This window comes from Artemia sp. Qi Xiang Cuo, chromosome 6, assembly GCF_049724085.1.
Source record: "Artemia sp. Qi Xiang Cuo chromosome 6, ASM4972408v1, whole genome shotgun sequence".
Taxonomy (NCBI): Eukaryota; Metazoa; Arthropoda; class Branchiopoda; order Anostraca; family Artemiidae; genus Artemia; species Artemia sp. Qi Xiang Cuo.
This window is the reverse complement of record NC_142799.1, coordinates 51,888,329-51,895,688: the sequence shown is the minus strand read 5'-3', so window position 1 is coordinate 51,895,688 and position 7,360 is coordinate 51,888,329. Positions and strand designations below refer to the sequence as shown.

Sequence of the window (7,360 nt, the reverse complement as noted above, 5' to 3'; positions counted from 1 at the left end):
GGGAACTATGAAAGGGGTAAAAAAAACTGTTGAAATGCCCACCTACACAATCGACGACAAGATATGCAAATTCTTTTGTGCCCTAGTATGTCAGATATTACAACAATAGTGTCCTGTAGTAGAGGTGACGGTTCATCACTTATGTTTTTCTTGGTGTTGTGTCTTTTTATGCTTTTCTTCTTTTTTTTGCTTAAATTGACAATACCCATGTTATTGCAGTGTGATAAAGGGAACAAATAGAGATTATTATTATTATTATAAGCAAAAGTTCGTTTCTTGCTTTAAACTTTTCCAAAACACGTTTTTTAAATCCTGGTCACTAATGGCTGCAGTTACCCCTTGCTAGGTTGCAGCAACAGCTGCAGTCATAATTATACCAGTCCTGATAGGTTTGAAAAAAAACTAAACTAAAATTAAGCTTATTTCAAAATTTCTAGAATTTCTTTAGTTTCATTTCAAAAAGTCGCTAAGACATCCTAAATATTTTTTACTTTATGTTACAGCACAATATCTTATATTAGTCCCCGAAGCCGCGCCACGCCGACATGACGGCGGCGAATGTGTGATTCGGTATCGGTGGCGGCGTGCCGCCAGGCGTGCCGAATCATTTTTGATTTTGTGGTGTTTGAAGCATTTTAACAGTTTAGAAAGCAAGGTATGTTGTGCAGGCGTCAGCATATTGCATTCAAATAGGCAATGGTCAATTGTTTCATTATTCATATTACAATGCCTGCAAAGAGGGGACAGGGGAATTGAACCTCTTGAATTAGAAAACTTATATGAGAATGCAAGAAAATTTAGTCTATTTTTTCCAGAACGAATTCTATGATAAATTTTTAGAAAGATACTTATTGGGAAAGGGGGAAAGGATAGGATGAATCTTATTAAAATTAATATCTGATAGCCTCCATCGGTAAATATCTCTAATTGGGATTGGTCTCCCACTTGGCTGGTCAATATTTATAGCATTTTTTGCTATTTCATCAAACTGATGATTACCACTTATGCCAGAGTGGCTAGGAATGTACTGAAAATAAGTTGTTATGCCACTCGAAGCAAGATTATCAATAATACTGAGACAATGATAAGTTTCAATGTCTAACTTATATTGAGGAGCTAAGGCCAGCAACTCAAGGCTTGATAGAGAGTCGGAATATATGATAATATTATTTGAATTCGCAATCAAAGGTTGGTTTTCTTTAAGGTGTTCTAATGCCATGATTATGGCATTTAACTCAGCAGAAATTATAGATAAATTATTAAATAATCTCTCACCCATTGCAATTTTCAGGTGAGGAAGTAGAACACCACTGGCCACCTTCTCATTCATTTTTGACCCATCAAAAAATATTTGGAAGTGATTTTTATAGGTAATTGTATTAAGTTCTTTAAATTTTTTCTGGACAAAAGCAATGGGGGTTAAATCTTTATTCCACTTTGAGAACTCATTATTTATTATGGGACTTGACCAATTCCATGGGGGAGATTGGGGGAAAGTTGGTGCAATAGACTTTGCTGGTATGGGGAACTTCTTCTGAATATTGGCATACTCATCTGCAATGCCTCTATACATGGCTGGATTTCTTAACCAGTTATGTAGTGTGTGTGAGCTATTTGATTCAATTTTTGTAAGATGTTTTGTCAAGAGAAAGCTATGTCTCTCCCTTATTGTTGTTAATCCACTCTCTATAGGCAGAAACTTGGTGCTTGTGGGTTTCCTAAGACCAAATATGAGACGTATTATATCATTTTGTGTTGTTTCAATTTTTTGCATCTGGGTCTTTGCACATGCACCATAGACGATGAGCCCATAGTCAATATTAGGTCTTATATGTGATTTATAAAACTGGAGTAAAGTTTTCTCCTTACAACCCCAGGGTGTGGAAAGAAGTCTTTTTAGTATATTTGCTTTTCTATGGCATTTTTTTATTGTGTTTGAAATGTGGAGGTGGAAATTAAGTTTTTCGTCAAGCATGAGACCTAGGTAATTAATATGATTATCTTCTTGAATAGTTATTTTATTTAGAGTTATTTTTGCATTAACATGGTTTCGCTTCCGGTGAAATTGGATTATTTTTTACTTGGTGGGTGCAATGGGTAAATCTGAATGTTGAGAGAATTTTTCAAACTGGAAAAGTGACTTTTGCAGATTTGACTGTGCTATCTGGAAGGTGTTGCCAGATGACCATAGCACTAGATCATCAGCATATTGTAGATTTGTGTGGGGTTTTTTCATGTCCCAGTGATATAGGGCAAATAGAAGGCAACTGAGGACTGCTCCCTGAGGTAGGCCTTTGGTTATTGTCTTTTGGGGTGAAGAGGCTGAACCAACACAAACGATGAAGCTTCGCATTTCTATGAAGGATTTAATAAAAGATACTAGCTTAGGGGGTACTCTAAGTTTTGCAAGTTTGTTTAAAAGGATTTTGTGGTTCACATTGTCATATGCCCCTTCAAAATCTAGGAAAGCTGCAACTAGGACATTATTTTCTGAGAAAGATTCATTTATTGCATTTGTTAGCAAAATGAAAGCATCTGTTGAGAAGTGGTGTTTCCTGAATCCAGTTTGAGTGTGAGGGATCATATTATTTTTTTCAACAAACCAGAGGAGTTTGTGATATATCATTTTCTCCATTATTTTCCCCATCACAGGAGTAATCGTTATGGGCCTATAAGACTCAGGGTTATAATTTGGTTTAATTTTCTTTAGGATTGGTAGGGGGGACGAACATTTTCATATAAGATGCCCAAGCGTGATTATAACAATTTAGCAATTCTTGTTTATATGAAGGTGTGAGATTCTCTATCCATGTAGGGTGTATATTGTCATAGCTGCCGCTAGTTTTGGTTCTAATATGATGTATTGGATTATTCAATTCCTGGATTGAAAATGGATTAGTTATGTACTCGGATTCTGGGCGTGGTTGGTAGGAACTTGGGTTCATAGGAATTGTGGACAGTTTATTTTGATTATTTGATGTTAGCTTATTAACAAAAAGAGTTGCAAATAGGTTAGCTTTTCCATTATCATTGTCATAATGGCTATTATTATGTATAAGCTCATACAGGAGTGGGTTGGGGGAAGTCTTTTTCGCACAGATGTTGCTTATGACTTTATGTATAATTGGCTCATGCGTTTCTCTGGAGATATTATTTGCGAAATTATTCTAGTATTTATATTTAGCATCTATTATAGTACTTTTTAGATTAGATTCTGCTTGTAATTTTTTTAAATATGTAGTAGGTGATGGTTTTTTTTATGAATTCTGTCCTTGCTGCCTTTTTTATCCTCCATTTATTTAGGCACTCATTTGTCCATCATGCCTTAGGAATTTGTTTAGGGTATGTTTTCTTAGGTGTTGTTCTAGGGATAGCATGATTAGCTGCATTTATTAGTAAAAATATCAAGGCTTCATTATGTATGTCAACTGTTGTGTTTGAAATGCAGGAACTATGGGTGAAACTTGTAATTTGATCATTTAGCTTATTTTGGAACATAGACCAATTTGATTTATAGTTGACATACTTGGAGGTATGAGATAAAGATTCAGCAGGTTCATTTAGGGAGCAAACTATAGCAAAGTGTCAGTACATAGACTATCAATTTTATTTATGAAAATTTTATTCAAAAAATTTAATGACACAATTTGTAGGTCAATTGTGGAGAATCTGCCACTTTTGGGGTTGAAATATGTATTCAGGTTTGGAGGGGTAGCAACAGCTGATTTATTATTATTTGAAGTCATATGCTCAATGAATTTACCAGCTTTATTTGCTGGTTTATTCCCCCACAAAAGGCTGTGGGCATTGAAATCACCACAAATAATGATATTTTTAACATATTAGAATTATTTATATAATTAAAAAAATCCTTTGCATCTGTAGTTTGGCCATTAGGGTTATAAAAGCTTATTATGTAGGTTTTTAAATTATTCAGCCAAACACTGATACCAATTACATCAACATCATTTGCAAAATCTGGAAAATTGATGCCACAAAATTTTATATTATATTAACTAATAAAGCTACCCCACCTCCTTTTATCTCTGAAGATCTATCCTTTCTCAGGATAGTATATCTCAGAGACTTAATTTGTTGATTTTGGGTTAAATGAGTTTCCTGGAGGAAATCAATATTAATGGAATTATTATTCATAAATAATATTAGTTTATTTAGCTTATTTTCTGTGAGTGATCTTAAATTCCATTGGAGTATTGATAAATGTTGTGTTGTTGATTTATTCTTCATATGACTGTGTATCAATGTTCAGCTTTGTTAAAAGTAAAGCAAGATCTTTTTTTTACTTGAATGAACATATCATCTGGGATGTAGATTTTTGCCAATTCTGTAATGATTTTTGTTTTCTGTAGTTGATGCATGCTCATGGCCTGAACTGCATTACAGTTTAGAATGAATAAGCATATATTTGGGGATTGCATTTTTGGTTGTGCATCCTGTTTTTCGGTTAGGGGATTGATTCCTGGTAGTGTTTCTGGTTTGTGTCTTCTTGGGAGGGGGGGGCAGGCTGACATCATCTCACCGGACAAAGAGGCTTGTTGGCTTGGTGATTCCTTCTGATTGGGATTTGAGCTAGGGGGCTTAGAAAATGGTGTTTATATGGGGCGCTTGATGCATTAGGGGCATTTGACTTGGGGGTTTTGGTTGGTTTCATTACAGGCTTTATTTGGTATCGTTGGGCAGCATTTGCTTCCATTGCTGCAAAGGGGTATGGGATGGACTTTTCTGTTGATATTTGGAGTGTTAGAGCTCTTTTCTTGTATGCAGGGCATAATGATTTATTTGTAGATTCATGTGGGCCTTTGCAATTGATGCATGTAGGCTGAGTGTTGTTGCAAGTTGTCAGCTCTTTATGATGGAAAGCTTTACAATTACTACACCCTCGGAGAATTTCATTACATTTGTTTGTTGTGTGTCAGAGTTTGATACACTTCTGACACTGGATAGGCTTAGGTTTGTATTCCTTGTGTGGTTTGATTTGCCCAATTAGGAATAATTTTTCTGGTATATCAATTTTATCCTTCAGTGTGAATAAGAAGGATCTACTAGTTTTTAGGCCATTAGAGTTAGGTTTTCCAAGTTGGGTAACTTTCTCAACTGGGATTGTGTTTCCAGCCCTATATGAGAGCCCTTCTTTTAACTCCTGAGTAGATATCTCTGGGGGAACATTATAAACTACTATTTTTGTTGGTGATTGTTTTGGGTTCCAATTAGATGCAATAATTGGGGTATTCAGAAGGGATTTTAGGTTAATTATTGTATCTGCTGATTTCTGTTCTTCTACAGCTATTAGCAGAAATCCCATTTTTATTTCAAAGGGGGTAGTGGGAGTAATTTTAAGGTAAATTCCTAAGTTTTTGGAGAGAGGATCTTGGGCAGGGAGAGGGGAAATGTTTTTTATTGGGGATATTTTTTTCCTTTTTTTCAGAGCTTCTAGAGAGGACCTCTTGAAACTCATTATCATCATTTATGGTTACATTAGCCCCTACACTTATCATTGTCCTATTCTCCGAATTGGAGCTATCATTTGAACTTTGAGATAGTGTGCTTGACCAGCCAAGATGGGTATCTTTCACTATCACGCTTTCACTCGAATTTGATTTGGGATCTGGGGGGACTATTTTTTGGAGGACTTCTAAACATTGCCTATTGGAAAAAGCTTTAAACAAAGAAAAGACAAAACTAAAACAAGAAAGGGAAAATAGAAAGATGTCAAACCCGTCTGCACTATACTATGGGGAGGAGAAACACCAAAGTATAGCCCTGAGGATGAGTGGAACAGGATTGGTTTAGTACAACTGCTGATTAGAAGCGATAATAATTCACAAGAAAATATATCTTAATTTTCTTTTAAGGTTGCTGCTGTTATTGAAAATAGGAAATGGATTTTTCTTAGAATTTTGTAGGATTTTTGTTTCAAGAAATATTTCTTCTTCTCCTTCCTACGAACCGATATACATGGCGAGCCCAAGATGACAGTATTTATCTTTAAGAAACAGATTAGGCGGGATGACGGTTGAAGCCCGGAGGTCAATATCGATAAGCAAAAAAGAGCGAAAAATAACGGCGGCGCAGTAGTAACGCCGCCGATAGAATCAGCGGCGGCGTCAGCGCGCTGATGCAAACTCGGTGGCACGCCACCGCTTTTTTTCGGTAGCGCGCCACCGACTTTTTGGTGCAGTTTCGGAGTCTACTTCGGGGTCTATCTTATATATTACATATTTTTTGCACTTTTTCCCTGTGCATTATACTTTGTCAGCTGTTGGATTCATTCAACATCTTGTATAATTTTGTAAGACGTTATGTATACCAAAATCTTCTTTTTTTACCTTTTGTTACTATTATCATATAGCGGCTCTTGTGATTGGCCCAAAACAGTCATTTCCTCTAAATTATACACCGTGAACTTAAAGAAAATTTTAGAAATGAGAGTTGTGTTGTTATACATATTAGTGTTCAGACTAAAGAAGCTAACTAGAAGCTCAGCATCCAAGTGAGGATGTCGAAGAAAAAAATCACCGAAATACCAGTGAATTGGCAATTGGCATGCCATGTGCTCTTTCTCTATTTTTGGGAGGCTACTCTTACAGATTCTTTTCGAAAGGATCAGTTTGCAACTAGACAAAAGCATCAAGTATCCAGGACAAGCATCATGGCTTCCAACCACACCACTCTTCTGAAAATCTGGCTTTCCGTAATTAAATTTTGAACCGAAGAAAATCGGGAATGGATGCCAAAGATTTATGTGGTCTTTCTTATTATGAATTGGCCTTTCACTCTGTGGACCCTCACAGTTTGTGAAAATTTGTTTTGCATGTCCTTAAGAAACTCATCCATCTGATGAATACGTTTTACGTAACAACGCTGTTGCAATTTCAAACATCTTAAACACGAGAAAGACCATTGCAAAATCCAAGTAAGGAAATATAACTTATTGTTTTTTTTTCAGTTATAAATATGAGAAGTTGGTAACATTATAGTCACACTCTCTTCTAATTATTGTAGCAAAGCACCTGTTTTGTCATATCAGAAAATTTCTACTTGATATAGCCTTTCCCAAGCCTGTTTTTAGAGTTGCTTCAAATTTGACTGCATAACAGCTCCTTCCCCCCCCCGTCCTAAGGTCTGGACCTAAGTCTATTAATAGGATGCCTTTTTGGTCAATATAGGCTATACAAAATCATATTATTGAATTGGACTAAAGTGAATAAATACACCATTTGATGCCTTTTTTATGCTGATTACAAATATAATAAGCATTTCTATTGGAAATGAATTTCAGCCCCCCTTCCCTATATATGCCAATTCAGGGTTAGGTTAGGTATAGCCTATATAGGGGGGG

At 35.9% G+C, this 7,360-nt stretch overlaps 1 protein-coding gene across 1 annotated transcript in view; it reads left to right on the top strand.

Annotated features, from left to right (window-relative positions):
- The first annotated feature begins 6,901 nt into the window (after window positions 1-6,901).
- The window catches only part of LOC148951356 (uncharacterized), a 117,410-nt gene continuing 116,951 nt past the window's right edge, over window positions 6,902-7,360 (top strand). The window contains exon 1 of the mRNA XM_089091076.1: window positions 6,902-6,934. The gene's annotated coding sequence lies outside the window, so the exon portion shown is untranslated. The remainder of the gene's footprint in view (window positions 6,935-7,360) is intronic.